Source organism: Scatophagus argus, chromosome 3, assembly GCF_020382885.2.
Source record: "Scatophagus argus isolate fScaArg1 chromosome 3, fScaArg1.pri, whole genome shotgun sequence".
NCBI lineage: Eukaryota > Metazoa > Chordata > Actinopteri > Scatophagidae > Scatophagus > Scatophagus argus.
Window position 1 is genome coordinate 8,845,483 of NC_058495.1, and position 22,107 is coordinate 8,867,589.

The 22,107-nt window shown below is 40.0% G+C and overlaps 1 protein-coding gene and 1 long non-coding RNA gene across 2 annotated transcripts in view; one reads left to right on the forward strand and one right to left on the reverse strand.

Moving 5' to 3' along the window:
- Positions 1-759: 759 nt before the first annotated feature.
- On the reverse strand, positions 760-9,068 carry LOC124057171. The gene is made up of 5 exons (XR_006843067.1): positions 7,146-9,068; positions 6,323-6,429; positions 4,712-4,746; positions 4,529-4,618; positions 760-842 (listed from the first exon to the last, which is right to left on the reverse strand). It is a non-coding gene; the product is annotated as an uncharacterized LOC124057171 (long non-coding RNA).
- A 1,078-nt stretch (positions 9,069-10,146) lies between these two features.
- gli1 (GLI family zinc finger 1) overlaps positions 10,147-22,107 on the forward strand; it is a 49,779-nt gene continuing 37,818 nt past the window's right edge. Inside the window, exon 1 of the mRNA XM_046383232.1 lies at positions 10,147-10,484. The gene's annotated coding sequence lies outside the window, so the exon portion shown is untranslated. The remainder of the gene's footprint in view (positions 10,485-22,107) is intronic.

A 22,107-nucleotide genomic window follows, 5' to 3' on the forward strand; every position in this document is an offset into this window, starting at 1 on the left:
AACTTGTTTTGAGATGATTTGGGTTGACATATAACTCACTTACCTGTTTCTGAAGGTGTCAAGAGTATATAGTGTTAAGAGCAGTCTTTTTGGGCATGTTAAAGCCATCTATTCAGTCAAGTTAATTTTGTATGCTAGATGTTAGGCAATACCTGACTTCCAAGCCTCTGCTTGTTGCTAAAAACTTAATTGGACAATGTTTCTGCTGTCAAGGCTCTGTCATATAAAAATGATATGTGACCATAAAGAAGGGAGACAGTTTTCTAGATCGGCAGAGGGAAATCAGTTTCTGACAGGTGGGTTATTTTTGTTTTGTTTTGTTTTGTTTTGTTCTTCTTTGGTTGAGCAGATTAGGTGTCAGATATTCCACTGTGTTGTGGAACCTGCTTATATGTAAGCTATTTTGTGAGACCAAAATCCTAGGTTTAAGACAAAAAGTGTAAAACACCACGTTTACACTGTGAGAAAGGTCCCTCCGATCCAGCTTACAACTTGGGCAGTTTGGTCAAACAAATGAATTTCTAAAAGTGAGCAGATTTTTGAATCCTTTCCTACTCTCAAAAAAACAGCCTGAGAAAATGCGGGCTCAGAATCGTTGTAAGCCCTAAGCCTAAGGCAAGTCTGAGTTGGCACTTGAGTGTCTTATGAACATATCAAAACATGCACATTTTAAATGCCTAAGAGCAATATCAATGTGCAATACATTGTACCTCCCATCTAGAGACAGGTTTATGCTAGTTCAAGCTAGCAGTACTTACCTGCAATCTTAGGCTTGACTGCTAAAGGACACACAGTTTCAAGAGGCAGTCCCACAGTGTAGACTGTCTTCACCACCATATGGTCTGAAAAATAACAGACAACATACATTTACTAAAAACAAGTTAGTTAAAAATCTGAATAAAAAGCAACAAATTTGCATTCCGTAGTCTACGTTCCAACTCTCAATGATGGTCACAACCTGTAGGGCAGCGACCAAAAGAACTAGATCATGATTACAAGTGGCCGAAATGAAGTTTACTCTGCAGGGTGACTGGGCTCAGCCTTAGAGACAGGGTGAAGAGCTTGGAAATCTGAGAGGAGCTCAGAGTAGAGCCATTGCTCCTCCGCAACTCCCTAGGGAGTTGTTACAGGCATGTCTGGGACTACATTTCTTGCCTGGCTTGGGGGCGCCTTGGTGTCCCCCCCCCGATAAGCTGCTGGAAGCGGACGGGGAGAGCACAGTCTGGACTGCCTTGCTGAGACTGTTGCCTCCACCATCCAGACTCAGATAAACGATAGAAAACGAGACGAGATGTTCCCAACAATCTAGATAGCAAAATGGCTTGGTTTAACAATGGCTGAAGAGTAGCATGCTAGAATCATCCAAAGTGTACTAGTCTGCAGCACAAGTCCTAGCTCTAGTGCTGCTGAAAAGAGTTCATTGACAGTCCAAGCTGGCCCAAGTCTGTATCCCCGAAATCTTGATAAATCTATTGCCAGTATTCATGCGTCAGAGCACTGCAGAACTCAGTCACGTCTACTAACAGTACTTACTGCTCCTTGGCAAAGTCAAGTTTAGTCAAAAAATTCTGCTGGACATGTCATATTGCAGGTCACCAACCATCTTCTTTACTTCTCACATGGAACAGATGTCAAGCTGACAGGCTTAGTAGTTTGATGTAAAGTAGGGTCAGTAGTAGATGTTGACTACCATGTGCCTCCGCCAATGTTGCCTGCTACATTTTCCTGCCCCTTATCTTTGCCTGACAGAGAGGACACCCTTACCAAATAGTTCAAGTCAGTCAGGGAAAAAGTACTTGGTTAGTCTTAGGAATCATCGTAGGGATCATTTCCTTTCTGTCTGTGGATTGGCATCTTGTTTCACATCAGACACAAACCCTGGTCTCGTGGGAGAAACTAAATTCCTATGCTTGACCCATCCATCCACCCAACCACCTCCCTACACCCTCTTTATAATGTGTTCAGTACTGCACCTTTAGTACTTTTCACAGTTCAGTGAGACTACATGTGACACTGAAACGGTATCTTGCTGTGGATTGGCAGCTCTTTTGTACACTTGGGAATGAGACTGGGCTTTTTGATGCCACATTATCATTCATTTAGAGTTATGTTTCTGGCCACCTGTCAGAAGTAAGTCCAGTATTCACTCTCCTTAATTCTGTTTTTGGCCAAATTCTGGGCTCTGTTAAATGGCACACTATTTTCCCCAGCTGGGTTACTGGCATGTGGTGCTGAGCAAGTAATGTGCAGCTTTTTCACAGAAAATAGCATCCTACTGTGGCCGACATTGGCACTAATAAAAACATATGTGTGAATAAGAAAAGATGAGTTGCAGGCCAGAATACCAAAACAATTAACTAAAGGACACTATAGCCAATGCATTGCAGAGGGCCGCTGCAGAGTGATCATTCTTTGTAGGTTTAAGCAACCCGTTTCACATACAAATATTTGTGTGATCCATTGTCAATATAAAAAAATATTGTATTGTATTTATTGTATTGTATTTCCACTTTAAGCACTTTGGTGCTACTTCTGCATACAGGAACCAGTGTAGGTCTATAAGGCTGCAAAGAGAAGCAATAAAAACTGTCATGAGTCAAGACATAGCAACCAAAATATGTTTGTGTCATTGCAGATTGATTAATTTCTTTGAAAACACATAATCTCGTTCCTTTTAGGATAACTTTTTGGGGTGACCACTGACAACTGAAACAAATGATCAAATTTACCGAATATTTACAGAATATAGGAATAATAAAAACACTCTATGAAAGACACAGTGTGAGTTATAATGTGATGATGGGGCATTCCTAGTGGAAATTGGTGAAAACTTTGTGTGTGTTTTCAGCCCATTCACTTCAATGACCAGATCTGCAGGTGGGAGGGAGATGAGGTTGAGGGCTGGAACAATGTAATTTTTGGTATTGCCATTAGAGGGAGCCAACGCCTTTTTTAAACAAAATATTTACACATGCTTGCTGTCAAAAGTCTGTGAAACTCTGATTAAAAAATATGAAACTCCCCAAATAGTCTCTGAATTTGAACTTGAGATCTTCAGCTAGAAATAAAAATCTTTTGTTTGGACCCTTTACTTTTGCTCAGTATCTGTAAAAAAGGTGAGTTGTTAAGTGTGTTTCAATGAGAACAGGGGCTTCTAGATTTAAGTAGTTCATGATCCTACAGGAGCTTGCATCAGTACAGCTCAGGGAATTAATGTCACAGTCCTTGTTGTTCCACCTTAACCCTTGCTGAGGTCTTACCACATGCAGTTTCCTGTAGGGACCTAATTCTGTCAAGGAAGACTAAACAGAATCTATCCAATCACTTTATTGTATGCCAGCCTTTAATGTGACAGGTGACAGATGTACCAGCCATGACATGCTGCAGAGTTTTGAGTTTGCTTGAATAAGAATTATTTAAATTAATAGATGACTTCTCCCTATTATGTTCTTTATTTATGTAAATACAGTGATGGATGTTGCTGTAGTCAGTAAGTTTGTCATGATACCAAACTTTGATAAAGTCTTTCAATAAGTCTTTTGATACTTTGATACTTTTTTTACCTTTAGAAAACAGGCAATGTTTTGCTTTCTACATCTGTGTCCGTCATCTGCTGTGGTGACCATCACACAGAAAGCGTGACTGTCATATGCATGCATGAGTGATTGAAACTGAATGATGCAGGTTACGGCAAGCAAGCAAGAAAGCTAATTTGATGCCTGGAAAATGTAAATTCAGGCATTCATGGTTCACCAAAAACATTTGCAAAGACTGGATTGGCTATAGCACAGCACAACTGAGAAGTGTTCACACATTCAAGCCTCTCTCTCTCTCTTTCTCTCTCGCTTTCTTTAGTTCTTGTCTGTCTGTTAGTTTCTCTAAGATTTGCTTGTTCTCATAAATTCTACAGCCTCTAACAGTGTATAAAGCTATGCTGTGCTGGATCCTTGAATTTTGTCCTGGAAAATCACTGAAATGTCATTGAAATGGATGTTTAAGAAGCTGTGGGGAACCCAGTTTGTAATAAAGTTAATATCTGTGAGGCTTTGAGTTTAAACATCATTGTAGATTTTTTTTTTTTTTTAAATTACTAGCTTTGGTACTATCAATACTATCAAATGCACACATAGTATCAAAAAGTATCAATACTTTTGACAGACTTAGTACAGCCTTACCTAATTATCACTATAAATTATCACAGAAAAATAATCACGTTATTTCCATATTAGTTATAAGATGTTAAAGTGTTAATAGTATTAGTTATCTTCTGCATATAAAAATGCAAAGGTCATACATGTACAAAGATCATTTTTGAGTTTTTGGATTAAAATAATGTTTTGAATAGATATATTATATATATTATATCTATATATTATATAGATATATCATATTCTCTGTTTTGATTATCGCTAGATGGTGTACAGGTGAACATAAAAATAAAGTTCAACATTTTGAGTCGGCAGAAAAATATAGTACATAAATATAGGCTTAATGTAAGTGTGTCCATTACATTTGATTGCATACGTACCCCAGGACACAATGTGTCATTAAGTGCCCTTCTCCTGTCAGATAAAATGGTATTTGCTGAGATGATGGGGATCTGTGAGGGTGGCAGGTTCTGCAAAAACATTTCGACATTTGACTCTACAATTATCGAAATAAAGGTTGCATGTATGCAGCACATTCATAAATTCTGCACAAAAGAACTTACATTTTTGGTTGTGTTTGTCGTCAAACCTCATCAAGCTATCCGAAGGAAAAAAGAAACAGACAAGTCGAATACTTTAACATGGCACATAACATGCAGCATAAATGAAAACGATATGATGCAATGATACAATGAAAATAATATATTTCTCTACGCATATTTTAAATATTATGAATATACAGTGTAAATGATGTGCACACAGTGAATATGTTACCCTGAGCAGGTAACAGTACTGTATGTACACACCTCTCTAATGGTGAATGCTGTAAATAATAGTACTGAACTGTTTTCATGATGTTTTGGTTTGCCCTGTTCACAGGCTTATATTATGCTGCCCTCTGGTGACAGTTACTCAAAAGAAAAAAAGAAAAGAAAAGAAAAGAAAAGAAAAAGAAAAAGAAAAAAGAAATATACCCACACTCAACTGCAGGGGTGTTAACTGGCAATATGATACGTGTCATGCTACAAGGGGTCACAATTCAGTATACTGTGATTGCAATACTTTAAACAAGGCAATATTTTAGATTTTTTAAAAACAATATAATTTTAAGAAAACATCTGAGTAAAGAAGTTTTCTTTTTGTTGCAGTTAGAACAACCAAATCTACATTTATCACAGTCCTTGTAACATCACAGCACTGCTTTTTGTGAAGAAATTAAAATTTGCCTGTATCAGCAAAAATAAATAATTAAATAATTTAAAACACACACACACACAAATAGTAACATACCCTTACTCAACCTATGTCTTTAAATTGTCTTACAGTCTAGTGTACATAATCCTTTCAAAACAGTACTGTGGATTACATTGTCTCCCGTAGTACCAATACTGTTAGATCATGCCGTTGCTGGAAAACATTTAACACGCATCCCATGCATACCCTACAGTTCACATTTCTCAACAGATTAGTGATTAAGGTCTACTCAATGGAATAGAACTGCCTTCGCAATAAATAGAATATTTAAAAAAAAGGAAATGGGATATTTGTGAGAGTAAATTGGGTTTACTGGGTTTGTTACTCATTAGTGTCACAAGATCTATTCATATTCATTTTAACAGTGTTAAACTTGAAACATATCTCTACATTTGGAACATTTATCACTCTGACATATGTGTTTAGTACATTTTATGAGTAATCAAAATGTTGTCCATTTTCAATTTGATTTAGGTCTTTTATTTTAAAATAGACACAAACATTCCACATTTTGCTTGTACTGTCATAAATTTTCCTGTTATTTGGCATTTAAATTAGATCATGGCATGATATTCAATAAAAAAGGTAAAATATAGGATGTGAATATGTTTGTTGTCATGGTATAAGTAATGTCTTGGATTAGTTTGGCATAAAACTTTGAAACTTTTTTGCAATAATGCCACAGCAACACAAGTTGGTAAAATGCATGGTAGAAAGACTGTAAAGTTGAATGTAGTGCCATACTGAAACCTAGTATATAGAATATGCACCACAAACGCTGTACAAGGTGCAACTATCAAACCACAAATTTAATGCATTTTCATATGGACACATTGCAAAAAACTAATCCATTGTGCACCAAATGCACAATGGATTAGATTCCCTGATGAACTACAATGACATCTTTGTGCATCTCTTACCTGCTGACCCTGCAGTCACAGAAGGCAGACAGCATTCATACAGACCTCTTCTACTGCATATCCTTGCAGTTTCTCCTTCTCGGTTTCCTCTCTTCAGTGTGCAAGGCCTGATGTGAAACACAGAGAGAGAGGCAGAGAACACCCTCATATGTAGTACCTGCAGCACTGTAAGCCTGCGACCCTGGACCAATGGGGAGAAAACATGTGCAAAGGACCATCTGCAATGGAAAAACAAATCCTGTAAAAGATTTTGCGGATTTTGCTGCATGAGGGAATGGTGTCCAGCTGCTCCAAGTCTTAGTGACAGATGCTTTCTCTCCCTCTCACTTGCTCACTTACTTACTCAACATGCTTGGTCCTCTATATCTGTCAGTGGCCTTAAATATTCTAAATCTACATGCTCCTTCACCCTCAACCCATACAACATTTTAGTGTGAGTGAGAGGCTCCTGAAGTACTGTTTAGAACTGTATATAATTTAGCAGGTTAATCCACTGTTTACACTTGAATGGATGGATGTCCTGGAGAGACAACTGTGGGAATATCCCAACTTTTAATATTGATGTGTAGACTGTAATGCACAGCAGATAAAACAGAAGCATATATCAGAGGTTCAGGTAATCACTAATACCACCTAATTGCTTCTACTGATTAAGGACAGTGAAAGGTTTTGTGATAACACGCTTAGGCTGGGTTTCAAAAATAAAAGTGATAATCAGTGAAGTGAGATCTCATGTACAGCTCTAAGGTGTCATGTTCACTTTAACTGAACTTAATGCCAGAGCCGAAAGCTTTTGCTCTGACTTACCTACAGCATGACTTACCTTGCTGTAATCCCTCTGGTGCTGTAAGCCTGGTATGAGCTTTGGAGGTAGACATCTGTAACTTTTATTCCTGTGCCATTCATCTTTCCTCTTGAGGCGTCATTAAGAAATGCATTTTGGTGTTTTTCTAAAGAAAAATAGCTTAGAAAACACAGCATTCTCATTTAATAATTTAATTTAAGAAGTTGCTTGTCATGATGAATCACATTCAGCTCTGTCTACAGCACACCTTTGGTTTTTCAGCATTACGCCAAACTCTATGACCGATCAGATTCTGTGAGCCTGTTAGGAATTTTGCTATATTGCCAATGTAGATGTTTTTGATCATACTTTATCCATATTTTCTTGTAATAGCTGTTACAAAGTTGACTGTTATCAAACAATGAGTTGATCAATATTGACAGGTGTGAAGCTGGAGCATTCCAGATGGACATGGCCCACAATTTCACTTAACTTTGATTGCAGCTGCAGCAGGCAGCTGTTTCCAGAAAAAAATTAAACTGATAGTACATCATCTTCCCAGCATCAAACAACAGACAATAGCTGGTGAAAATAATGGGGCACTTACCAGTTAAAAAGCCAAATATTCCCTGCAGCAGAGCAAAAATGAGAATGGATAATGGACTTATATTTATCAATTGGACAGAACACAACTTTAAATGAATGTTATTGTATAAATAGGCAACTGCTGGCAGATATATTAATAACTTTGTAATGATGCTGTATGTCAAATTTTTGTTTCATCTTCTTCAACACCTGTACATGTAAACCCTCTGAGAGCAAAAAGTCTCACACATCGCTGCTGAAAACATTATTGTACAATATATGTGTATATGATGTTACTTGAAATACTCTACAGATTACAGAAAAAATAGACATGTTTTTAAAGCTTGCAGCAGAGATTATACAGAGGTCATGAGTAGTCAAGGTAATAACTCTGTATTGTGTAAATTGTGTAAATGTAACCCCAAGAGAGGTCATTCAAATTAATATGTGGAAACACACAAACATGAATGACTTTCAGGACCCAAGAAGACCATTTTACACTCTGGCTTTCTGGATTTTCTGCTTCACCTTAATCCCTTCTCATTGATAATCTCAAGTGAAGTCTGTGTTGGATTCTCTCTGCAGTCAGATGAAGCATATGGCTCGAGCATCTGTGGGCTTATTTACATCCAAGATTTCCCTGATTGGCTGCTACAGCAGTGACTATATTAGGACTAAAGCCCACAACTTTCATTGACAAAATCTGATTCGACCATTGGCCGTATGCTCTCAATGAACTCCTGCCTCGGTTCAGGTCACCAGCTGTTCAGAGTTTACTCAGCTTTTGTTGTTTTGTTGTTGCTTGTTGGAGGAATTGTTGCTTTACATTAAAACTGCTTCATATCTGCACATTTGTTATTTTTAAACTAATGCTGTCAGTCAAATCAAACCCTTTTCTTGACTGCTTGGCTCATGTTGACCGAATCTCATCATATTTACTCACCTCGTGGTAGCTTGTCCTACTGTACCCAATTTGTCACTGCTCATTTGGACATTTTGACTTGCATTTTCTTTTTTTTGTGGGTCAGCTATAAAAACACATGTACTTCTATGCAGCATCTGTGGTATGCCATGATAATACCTGGCAAATGTGTCAACATTTTGAGATGAATCTGTGCTTTCTAAAGAAAGAAAATGTTCAATTTCAGAAAGACTGACCGTTATTGACCTCTGCAGTTGGAAAGTTGAAACAGTGCCCAGGGGTCATAGCCTAACAGTAAAGTCACACTTTTCCAGCAAAGGTTAACAAGGTGATCAATCAGAACTAAAATCCAAACAAAAACCACTTAGTGAAGAGGTACTGTGATGATCATTCCATAATGGAGACCTGATGTAAAATGGATACTGCTTTGTTGTTTGTTTTTTGGTGTCTTTAGTGAAAGGTTGCAAACAGAGTAGACCTTAAATCAAAATATTATTATCAGAAAAGTGTTTGGAAGGCAAAAGGATGAGAAACTGAGAAAGAAACAAAACATTTTCAAAATAGACATATACATACAAAATAGGTATTTGTCTAAGTTGGACTTATTTCTGTAAGTGCTATTAAAAATGGGGAAGTTTTATTTAGCCTTTTAAGGAAGATATGGATAGGCCACAAGCATGGTGGCATTAACCTGTTAGAGAGGCAAAAATATGATGCTAGGTCCTTATTTGACCCCCGCCTGCCCCTTGAACTCTTTAAGAACCAGACTCTGACACGTGGTCCCACTTCAAGGCACGTCCACAAGACTGATTATTCCAAATATAAGACCTACCTCAATTAGTGGTGCACATTCCCCAATTTGTAATTCAGTTATTAACAGACACAAACATTGTGTCCGTGGGGTTTTCCGAAGGCTAACTTTAACTGGACTAACTGATTCTTTATTTTCTGTGTACACCAGCTGTAATCAGCTTCGTTGGACATATAGATTGCCTGGATGTATATTCTCTATGTGAAACAAATAGAACACTGTAGACCTGTGGTCCCGGTCCTGGTCCTGAGTTGCAGACTGAACTCCAGTCCAGGTTTTGTGGTGGATTTTTAGCGGCCAAGCTGAGCAATCTGCAGCATCCCCACACGTAGTCAGCCACACACGCTGTCAGAGAAGCTGCTGTGAACTTACACCATGAAAGTAAACAAAAACATTTATAGATAGATTATCCCAATTACTAGACAGGAACGCACTTTATATAGACACAGCCATATCCATGCAAGTATTTCATAGACATGTGCATGTTGTAATGTCTTTATATAACTCAACTACATCGCTGTAAATGTATTTGTCTTAACTTACAAAGAAAAAAGGCGAGAAATTGAAAATGCATCAGCCTGGAGTTGCTAATGTGTGGTGCATGTTAACTTTGAGGAGAAAACTGAAGCAGCGTGGTCCTTTTTTTAAAGAAAAACAAAAAAGTGAACTTCCTGTTTCGGGGTGGTCCACAGACTGTGGAGAAAGGGAGGGAGGAGGGAGGAAGAGAAGGGGGTGCGCATTCCCACATTGGCTGTTCAACCAACTCCAGGGCACTTTGCGGGACTCCATAGCCGAACATGGGGTTCAGTTTTGTCACCGTTTGCGTAAAGTGACTCCGAAGAAAAAAAAGAAAGTCAATGGAAAAGCTCTTCTGAAGCAGGATAAAGTGTTGGTTTTTGCGTAGAATTCACTTATCTCCATCCGAGCGCGTCTGAGAAGAGAAAAGGGAGGCTTTACTGGAAACTCAGACTTTCGCAGTCCTTGGACGCTCTGAGCTCCTTCAGGGACTCTAGGAATCAAGTCAGAAAGTTTCATGCTGAATATTCCTGCATAACCTGAAGTAAGTAGTGCTGATGCTTCCTCTTCGCTTTTGAAATCACAGTCGACCATTGATAAGTAGCTTAACAAATTACAAGTTTATCCGTGGGTGGGGAGCTGTGTTTAATTATTCGAAACCATAATAATTACTTTTGTACTTTCTGAGGTGGGGAAAAAGCTCGCAGTAGTGTCATGAGTGGTAGGTCTTGTTTTGGCATTATTATTCCTTCAGGTGATTGTGCGTGACTTACGCTTTGGAAGCATTGCCTTAAAGTAATTAGCCTGGTTTATTCCTCCTGTGCACTCAAAGTTTCAGCAGTTCAGTTGCTTCTTATTTCTACTAACCGAACAAAAGGTGTAACGCTTCAGCCACCGTGATACGCCGGCATTTGTCGATTCATTCAATTGGTTTCTCCCTCCGCGCAAAACCTGCGTTGGTCCTGTCTTTTCTGTCCATTTGTGGAGATGTGAATAACGTGTGCAGACACAAGCTAAACTTTGTCAGACTTTGAACATCAGAAAGAAAAATGAAGCTTTCCTTCCTCTGAGCGTCCATCTCTCGGGGAAGAGCTTCTTTTAGGGTTCTGGCTGCAAGCACAGCCTAAAATCATCTGGCACAGACGAGGGTCGCAGGACCTCCCGAGAACAGCTGTTTCTCGTAACCTGAAATACTTGAGGTGCCAATATCTTTTTCCAAATGTGAGTTTCTGTCAGGACACCCACAAAACAACATCACTGAACACTGTATGAGGCTTCAGGACTCGGAAAGCTTCTGTAAATACCCCATCAGCTGACTGATAACTGGTTTTTATAGCTCACTGGTTTCTTGATTTGTGCTGGCTGAATATTTTTCTTTGCTTTGGACCAAAATAAAGAAAACATGCATTGAAGCCCTCTATAAGATGTCTATAATCTGAGACAGATTATTGAATCTAAACTAATTATCCATGTAAGAGGGGACTATAGCTGTTAATGTGGGGAGATTAGGCTGCAGGTCTTCATGTAGTGGCCCTGGACTGAAGAGCGTCAACACCGGACTCAATAGAACAGCCAAACACTTATTTATTCCAAAGTGACAGTGAGGAGTGCTAAGCACACAAACTCACAGCCTCCTTAAACAGTATTTGCACAGACTCACTCTCATCCACATATAGAGAGAATATTTGTAACGGTCTTTAGGGGAGCTTCAGAAACACGAGAGGGAAACGCAGTGATTTATAGGGAATTTTCAAGTGAAATTGTGAATTATCTCTCAAATTTTGATAACTTTAGAACTGAACTTAACTTGAAAAAGTTAATATATCTGTGTGTTGAGAGCTACCGCCTGTGAGGAGGAAAACAAGCGTGTGAATGCCTCAGACATTTTTTGTTTGATTACAGGAAAACAGAAAATGTAATCAAGTAAGCATTCCAATGGAGCGTGGCTTCAGCTTTTTGAACACAACCCATTACGGAGATACACACGGACATTTCCCAAGGTTGAGACGGAGGGAAGGTTTAGAGGGAGGAAAGTGCACTTGTCCTTTGGCCACGTGTGAAAAGCTCTACAGGGGAGCTTCCTCACCCTCCCTGGTCTTTATCAAGTGTGTTAAAGCCAAAAGGCTCCTTAATGGGAATGCTCTTAAACAAATAGACCAAACAGGAAGCAACTGTCCTCCTGTCCAGTCGCAGGAGAAGACTGATCGGAGTTATCACCACCATATCAAAGCAGTGATAAGTCTCTATCATGCAGAATACAATGAATTTAGAGGAGTGAATTCCTTCTTCCATTAGGCCTGCATAAGCAAAGATAGGCGGATTTGAGTGATGACAACTTTTCATTAAATGACATATGAGAGCAAATTATGAAATACCTTGGTTCTTTTGTAGCTCTTTGTCTCATCAATGATGTGGACAACATGTTTAATTTCTGTTGGGCGCCAGTGACACACGGGTACCCAGAGGCAGGCAGCAACAAGTGGTGTGTTTTTGTCCAGATTCCATTTTGGTCCGCTCAGCAAGAAACATTCGTCACGTGATGCCTGCAACCCCCTTCCCAAACCTCCTCCTCCTCCTCCCACCTTCCAGTGAGAGGGAGGTGAGGAGGGGGAGGGAGAAAGGGGGAGAAAGACCACCCTCACTGGGATCACAGCCCCTCAATCAGACCCTTTCACACCCTGTGAACCTGAAACAATCAGGGTTTAATAGCAGCTGTCTGTCTGTGCCGGCCCGGGCTTAAACCACGTAAAGCACCCAGCGCAGAGATGATCGGCTTCGGCCACAGAGAGAACAGAGCGGAGATGCCTTGGGATGCTCCAGAGGACACATTAGTAAAGACGCACACAAACACATTCCTTTTCTGTCTTTCTTCGCTGCTACTCTTTTCTCTCCTCATCTTGTCGTTTTCCTGCCATACTTCAAGGCTCATGAAGAGACAGTCCGCTCCCTTAGATCGCTGATGTCAGGGTCTGGTATTTGAAGGTTATTTTGGTTCATCGGATTGAGTTTGTGTTGTTTTAAAGCTGCTGAAGGGCTTTATTCGTGTTGTGTGTTGCCATTCATGGACACTGTTGAGACTGGAGTGAAAGCATTTTGGTTGGGCTTGTTGTTTCGGTCGTCATCACTCAGCCAAACTTTATTTCATCAGAGTCATCTGAATATCACAACAAGGAGCCACTATTATAATCTAAAAATATTTGCATGAGGTCAAATTGCACTAATGTTTCCTTTAGATAATCCCTTTTCCCCAAAAATAAGGCACTGAACACTTCAGATGATGCTGAAATGAGAATGAATGACACCAGAAGGCAAAGGCATTAGACACTTTAGAAAGCTTGAACTGCATTTGCCAAAGGGCACACATAATAGAGAAGGGAAATTCTGCAGTCATGAGAACTATTCTAGAAATCATTGTTCACGGTCACTGGGAGCTTTCTCACCCATTGGAAAGCTTATCAGAGAAATGAGAGGTCAGCTGTATTAGTTGTAGTTATGCTAGATGGATGATGGAAAATTTAAGCCACAGTGTTGACAGGACAGTTGACAACAATCTGGACACTCCGTCAAACAACACTGTCGTCGGAGAGGACTCTGATATTGGATGATTCTATGAAAATCCTGGAAAATGTTCAGTGACGACTACAGTTAGGGTTTAGGATAGACTGTGGTTATGGCAAATAAACTGTGGTTACAGTATGGTTAGGGTTAGGCAACTGAAACACTTGGGTAAGAGCATGGAAAGATGCCGGTTTGGAAAAAGAAGCACACACTGATAGTCTGTGACAGGACACAGGCTCTGTCTCCTACATAAAGGTCAGATGGGAGGCATGGTATAATACAGATACTGAACATATCTGCAAGTAGTTAATTCATTTAAATTGTTTTACCTACACTATACAGTACAATCATACATTATGCACTCATAACAACTAAAGCACCGTTAAACTTTTTAATGTTAATGTTTAAGCACTCACTGACTTGGTCAAGGATGGGGAAAGACTGCAGTCATGGTTTTACTACAGACAAAAGAGCCTCAAAACACGAGACTTGTCATGTTTAACCAAAATCATGGTCTTTCCCTAATCTTAACCAACAAGCTTTGTTACCTAGACCTAACCACATGCAGGACTCAACATACACACTCTCTGGTGATACAGTCCTTTAAATTTAGTGCCGTGAAACAACATAACATCAAGTAAACATCACAGAAAATTATTCAGATGTGTTTTCTCAAAAAATGTATTCCCCAAATTACTAGTACACAAATGTTTTTTGTGGGAGGTAAGGTTGCTGATCTTCACACTGTTACTTTCCTCTTTGCTGCGTAACATATCCTGTACTCTCTTTGCACAATCTTTTCCTGACAAACTGATTCCTATGATGTTGTGCTGCTTGTGAGGTTGGGAACACAACACACATGAAACAATGGAGGGCCAACCCAGCAAAGCCCAGAGGACCCTACAAAAAACCATGGATGGACTTTTCGCTCTGTCTTTTAGGCTGGGCTTGGTCTCTAATGTGGGAACACTGTGCTTCAGCCATCAGCTCACAGCTCTAATGCCTGAATATTACACATGAAAGGTCCAGTCACGTGTGGAGCAGCAGGGAACAGTTAGTTGTATTTTTAATCAAATGCAGCACTTTTTTGCGTAAGCCAGAGGGAATATGTGTGTGATATAGATTTAAGCATGTGGCTTAGTCTGTCCCTTCCCCATCGGCACTCCTCCTTCGTCTTTGAATGAGGGTGGCAGTTTTTGATACACTTGTGTGTGCATGTGTGTAAAAAGCAGTTAAGCATGCTGACTGCTCACTATCGTCTCATGTGGTTGATATTAGAAATCAAACTAGCACTAATAGGATCCAGGTGAGATTGTAAATAGCTTTCATATGCTCAAACAACCCACACCAGTACCTGTTACTGTTACATTGGCTCGGTTCATAACAATGAGCTTGTATTTGGTTTTTCTCTGAGAGGTGGTGGTCGGCTGTGGGTGACAAACATTAGCAGCGTCTGCGGGGGAGTCTGAAAATCATGTGATTTTTCAGGATGAGATTCAGTTTGATAAAAGTGAACCAAACAGCTGCAGGTTTAAACTGGGTGAATTTGTTGTTTACAGGTGTCTGTTTGTACATGCGGGTTTATTCATTACATATATTCTTGCGAGATTTGGTACCTGCATGTGTGAGTGTGTGCCGTTTGTGTTTCAATGTGTGTGTTCTCAGCCGCTGATGACTCACGGCGCGCTGTCCTGTCGGCAGGCAGAAAATGGGGAGGAGGCGGTGTTTGTTATTTCACCAGGTTGCCATAGTGACGGTGCATTTGGGTGCTGCCATCATGAGTGTAATTACGCCACAGAGTCTGACAGTCACCTTCTCACTGCCTGCGTCTCTCTGACGTCCACCAATAACAGAAACACTGTCAGACCTGTGTCTCCCTTTTGCTGTCAGATAGCCAGGGAGGGTCATCCTCAGAGCTCGCTTGTGACGAGTCTTTGAAGCCTTTTGAGTTCGCCAACACAAAGGTAAAAACATCTAAGTGAAAGTCCAGATTAAAAATACTTCCTTTTTATTTGCTCCCTCTCCAATTTATTTTAACTTTAAGTGGAGTGATTAGGTTACCCCTCCTCAACAGTTTGTGTGCAAGGCGCAGTTTAATGTGATAGGCTATTTCATTTTACTGCTGAAATAATTATTCCTGACTTACACGAAGCGAGAGGGAGACCGAGGGGGTAGGAGTTGAGAAAGAGGCGCAGAGGCACATCCATGTTGCGTGTGTTTATGATGAGCCTTCTGGACAACAACTCTGTTATCTGAGATGAGATAACATCCGAAGATCCTTGGCTTGGCAGATGTTCTTGGTTAACTCGCAGTTCCACATTCCACACTCTCTCCTTAATGTATACAGCAAGTATCAAGACATTAATCTATAGATGATTATTTATGCACTGGTATGCAGTATGTTTCTCCTTTAGACATTATATATGCACAAATATACTATTTAGATGTAGCCGAACATGAGGACTGATAGCTACTTGGTATTTTCCTCGGTACTTTTTTATTTGAGACAGAGCACTTTTCGGGGCTGGGTAGGCTTTGTAATTTCCTTTATAGCAGTGCCAATCAGGAAATATTGAAGAAAGAGTAAACAAGACTGTATGAACCTATCCAAGCATTTAATTCCAACTGCAGATATTTGACAATTTTTGGTACTTGGTAAGGGCACATTTTTGTGTGCAACTTACATTGTGTTTTAACCTCCACCTAACATGACTGGTGGGCGAGTCAATGGCTGCCAGGTGATCATGTGAAGAGAATAAATGTATAAATTTGAGTAATCCCAATATCTCAAAGACAGAAAGTGTGAGCGAACATATTTTCAGCCATGTAAATTTTGAAATCTTGAAGTGAGTGAGTGAGTTTAAGTGCATTTATCCCAAATAGCACTTATTTATTTCTATGGAAAATGAAGAACATCTCCATGTGTTCCAGGATTGCAGAATTACAAAATCTAAATTTTAAACAACGGATGAACAAAACCACATTGGCATTGTTGCCTCGAGTCACGTGTTTAAGAGAAAGGATTAGTGTGGTCAGCCTTTGAAAACCAAAAAAAAAAGGTGAAGATTCTTTCTTTTGGTATGTTTTCTTTCTGCTCTTTTTGTTACTTCTCTTCCAAATGTTTTCATTTCTGTTCAAATCTCCCTTCTCTGCCTCATGTCTCACGTAGAACATTCCCACTCTTTCTCTTCTTCCTCTGTGGCTCACCCTCTTGCACATTTTTCTATTCCTGTTTCCCTGCTCTGTAAGTAAGTGACAGTTGTGAGAATCTACAGTGGCCTGCTGATGCCACGTTAACCAGATCAGATGCCATAACAGGAAGTCGGCCCACATGCAAGGACGTAGCACGGTGACACACACGCATGACTTACTACCACTGCAAGCCAAATGCAGGCCGAGCTGTCACCGATACACTGACATGAATCTGCTGTGGGTCAAAGGTAACGCCACCCTCCGTCAAACAGCCTTATATTTACTACAGCAGATTTGACATGACATCCAGTCTGTAGAGCGCTTTGATCAGACTTCAGGCTCCGTATGGAAACTCACTGATGAGTCACAGAAAACTCAGCACCTTCGTATTGGTTTAGATTTAACATGTGCTGATTGTTTTTGTAGCACAAGCTATGATAAGTATTTTTCAAAGAGAGGCATGTGCACCCAAACCGATCTCTACAGCACATTGAAAGTGATGATGTGTGCTTTATGAAATGTTAAATTGAAGTGAATTGACTGGATGTTTTCTTCTGTAGCATCATATTTTGTTTACACATCCCTGTGGTCCAGCGCCATAAAACGTAAATGGAAACTAGCAGTCTGCTTTGTGTTGAAGCTGTTATTGAGAAAATAATTCCCTTCATGAAACAACAAACCACTGAAAGGTTGTGTTTTGTGAGATGTAATTAACTTTGTTTCAACAAAGCTTTGCCGTTGTCTTCTTTACAGGGGGGAAAAAGAAAAAGAATCCCTTACGGGGATCGTACAGTAACACTGAAAAATATAGGTCCTGTGCATTTACTGCATATTTGCAAACTTAATTAAGCCTTTAGGAAAATAATATTACTGGCAGACGCTGAGAAAGAGCTTTCCATTTTCATTAACAGTGGAATTTGTTGGAAAGGAAAAAAGGTCAGAAGAGAGTAAAGGGTGAACGAGAGAAACATTTCACAGTGAGTGTGGAGGAGTGAGTGAGAGAGAGCGGGCGAGCGAGAGAGATGCAGATTGTTTTAAATCCGCAGCGAGTCAGGCTCTCAAATTTATGCCCATGGGCTGCTTCTTGGGTGGGCTGCAGGGAGGAGCTGGAGCAGGGGAAAGTTGCCGACTCCAGACTGCTCGCCTTGCTCTGAAGCTTGGCTTTTCCTGCTGGAACACATTTACAACTCAACCGTCCTGACTAGCTGACTGACTGCCTGGCCCTGCCCTGCCTGACTTAACTGCACTGACTGATTTTTCTGCCGCATGTTGAGCAACAACGGTTTGCAATGTTTTAGATAAATCTCATTTAATGGCGCTTTCCTTGTTTTTAAGTCTGGGAGGTTAATGGAAGCTACATCATCAACTGTCCTAAGCGCACAGAAATTTTCATAAGGAAGAAATAATGTATTTTGCAGTTTCTGTTCTTTTTCTAAAATGACATGTTCTATCAAGTTTAAAGGAATTCCAGGGCTTAAACTGATTTCCTCCAAGAAACAATTTGTACATGAGAAATGACAGACACAGTTCACATCTCTACCCAAGAACTTGGATCAGATAAGGTATAATATGGTTCCTCTGTGTTTCATGCCAGCAAAGAATGTTTGTTTTGCTCAGCATGAGAAAGATCCGGGCCCACATCTAGCCTTCCAATAGATTTGTCATGTTTAGGATGAAGGAAAGTAGCTCATTCAGCAAGCAGCTATCAGGCAGTGTTTTTCACAGTGGAGGTTCAGGACTGCTCACAGTGATGTCAGCTTAGCATTACATACAGTAAAAAGTCAAATGTTGAGAGAATCTTTTTGTAAAAATTCAAGGATTCCTAGTTTAAGACCTGGTCAAACACCTTTTTGCCTCAAACAATATATACCCCTTTGAGTTCCTCCTTAGGTTGTGCACTAAACACTGAAAGGCCTGTTTAGTGCAGAGGTTCTTTAACTTTTTAGAACAGGGAGGTTTTCTCTGCCCCAGTAACAGCACAGGACTGAATACACAGCGAGGGGATGACATCAGCAGCATGTAAATCAGCTCGCTGCAGAGCAATAATCTAAACTTCAAATTTAGAGGCTGGTTGGCTGGCTGGTTCACCACGATAATGTGCTGACACACACACACACACACACACACACACACACACAAGTCCATGCATGCATATGCGCAACAATAAGAGGCCAGAAGGAAGTAAACAAGTGGTTGATTTAGTATGAGCAGGAGTCATTTATCTTCAGATTTAAATTTTTGTCAAGGCTTTAATCACAAAATTGTCTGTCTTTTCAAACACAAATTATCCCTGAAGTTGAAAGACAAAAACTCTGATTTTGAAAAGAACAGAAAGAAAAATGCATGTGGGTGTATTTCTTGGTTCATTCCAGCCTGTGTGTCTGGCTGCTCTGTGAGCTAATTCGCTCTGAAGGTATTACGGTTATTGGGAGGCTTGTAAACCATTAAGTCTTTATTTACAAGATAAAGAAACGAGGGTCTGGGTAGCTGCATGAGGCCAAGCTAGGTCTTGGTACGGTCAGTGACCTCCACTGTAAGTGATCAGAACAACGGAATTTCTCGACCGACAGGCCTGCAGGACATATGGTCCTATTTTGAGCAAACTGCAGACCACTCCTCAATTACATAATTGTGCCCATTAATTACATGAGAAGGGCCGTTATTTCCTGGTAGCCAATAGCTAACAAAAAGAGAACCAGTAAAGGAGGACTCACACACACATGACACACACATGATTATAGTGTGTGTGGTAAAACATGAAACATTGCCTCCCATGTTTAAGAGCAGCCAAGGTTAAAAAGCCACATAGTATCTTGTATTTCCCGCATTATGAAGAGAAGAGAGAGAGAGAGAGAGTGTGTGTGTGTGTGTGATCCATGACGCTTATGTATAACTACATTTTATACGTCAGTGTTGAGTTTCAGAGTAAATCGGGATGAAGTGACGTGGCAGCACAGCTGTTAGTTAAACACTGTTCTTGATGCTAAAATCTGGAAGAAGTTTGTTGTTTCTTCAGCATCAGTAGCCACTGTTGTTGGCCACACACAATGCTCCCTGCAGGTCATTTCTCCTGGAGAAGACCTGGAGAAATGGCTCACCTACATGTTGTGACTGGATGGCTGCAGGTGTGATGGCTGTGGTGGGTTTCACACCTCGACTGTGCTACCGGGGGGAGCTTCTGTTTCAGCAGGATTGGAGAGAATGTTAAGACTTAGACTAAAACAGATCCATAGAACTGCTCTACAGGATAGTGGCCTTTTTGATTTTCAAATTCCCAAGGCTTTAGTTTAGCAAACTTCAGTGCACTTAAAGGTTAGGTTTTTATTTTGTGATGTCAATGCTAACAACAATACTCACATGCAGAGATACTTTCTTAAGCTATTTTAATGAACTGTAAGTGATGCAGAACAAAATTTTAGGCCTGAAACTTAACCATTATTTCCTTTATTGATTAATCTCTTAATAAATTTGACTATAAAATGTCAGAGAGCTGTGAAAAATGCCCATTTTGACATCCTCAAATGTCTAGTTTTGTGTGAGCAACAGTCCAGAACACAAAGATACTATACAACACTATCTTGTATCATAAAGAAAAGTATCACATCCTCATACTTGTGAAGCTTGAAACACCCAATGTTTGGCACCTTTGCTTAAAAAGTAGCTAAAACTATTATTCCATTTTGCTGATTATTATTTTCTGTTGATCAGCTGACTGCATGATCAATTAATTGTTGCAGCTCTTAATAATATTTAACCTTTCTCTGAGCTGAGGATGTAATATGGCACAAACAAGGATGCAAAACTGCATTAGTTCTGTGGTTCCCACGCCGTGAACTGACCTGCTGCTGCACTCAGCGTGAAACAAATGTTGGAATGACAATGCGGCTGTCGCAGCTGTTGTTTTTTCAGATCCAGAGCTGTTGTCCTCTGCCTCCTCCTGCTGTACGTCTTTCTCCTGATGCTCCTCTTGTTGTCATCACTGTCTTTATGCCAGGGGGTGCAGAGCGGGATCAGTCCATACAGGAGCTCACACAGTAATGCACCTGCTAGCAGGAGTTTGAGACAACGGAAGAGTAGCTGGTCGGGGAAAGATACTTTCTTTCTGTGAGTGTTGGGGAGAGACAGAGAGAGGGCATGGCGCAGTGAAAGGAAGAGGCTGTGAGAGTGAGTTTCTTGGTCTTTGGTCTGCGGGGAGGATCGGGGTACCATGCTGGGCATTTATGCTGAGGCTTATGGGACCAGACTCAGCTGAATACACAGAGGGTCAACAGGGATCCACGCTCAATTTTCTTTTCACACAGAGTACAGCGTTGTGTGTTCGTACTGTGATAGACTGGCGAGCTGTCAGGGTGGATCCTTGCCTTTCACAAAGTGAATGCTGGGAACGGTTCCACACCCTGAAAACAGTGAAAGCATTTCTGAAAAATTGTTGTGGTTATATCACATTCTCTATACGCCAGACAGCTAGGACATTATACTTTAATATTCTCTTAAAATATTTAAAAACTTATATGAAACATCCGTTATTAGAAGCTTTACAAAGTTTGTGTTTTCAAATTGATTGCTTGTAAAAAAAATTACTTTAGACAATCGGTCCTCAGCCTATGGGTGGGCCCAAGCTTTTGAGTCTCAAGAAAAATCTGAGGGGACCAGAGCTGCCACAGTTAGTCAGTTAGTTGACAGAGACAAATTCGATTGATCAGGTGTTTATGTAATTTTTTAAGCAGAAATGTCAAACATTGGCTGATTCCAACTTATTAAATGCTGTGGCTTTTCTTTGCTATTAATGAACATAAATGGAAAGTCTTTGGGTTTGACTGTTGATTGGACAAAAGAACTAATTCGAAGATGGTACTCTGCATTTTGTGAAACTGTGATGAGCAATTTTCACCTCAATTTTTTGGACATTTTATAAAATAAACTATGAATTTATTGATTTTGAAAATAATTGGCATGTTACTCCTTAATAATTATAGTTAACTGCAGTTCTACAGGGGACATGAGATGACTGAAGAGGTACAACTTTTTGTATAAAATGCTGTCTGTTTCTATGCCTCGATGGCCAGAGGTCTTATGTTTTGACTTGTTTATCTGTCCCAGTCTTGTGAATGTGATCTCTCAAGAACCCTTTGAGGTCATTCCTTCAAATTTGGAACAAATATCCACTTAGACTCAACAAAATTTCACACAGTTTGACACACAGATGAAGTGATGACATTTTATATTCCAAAAGTCAAAGGTCAGCAAAAAATAAAGGACAAAATGTAAATATAATACCGTGTATTCAGTAAATGGTATTGAGATGGAGGTGGTACTTTTGGTTGGGCTTCTCTCTATTTGGAAACCACTGCTTTAGTGTAGTATGTGTTGTTTGTCCTCTATAACCAACCTGCTGACATTTTTATAATGTCAGTGGT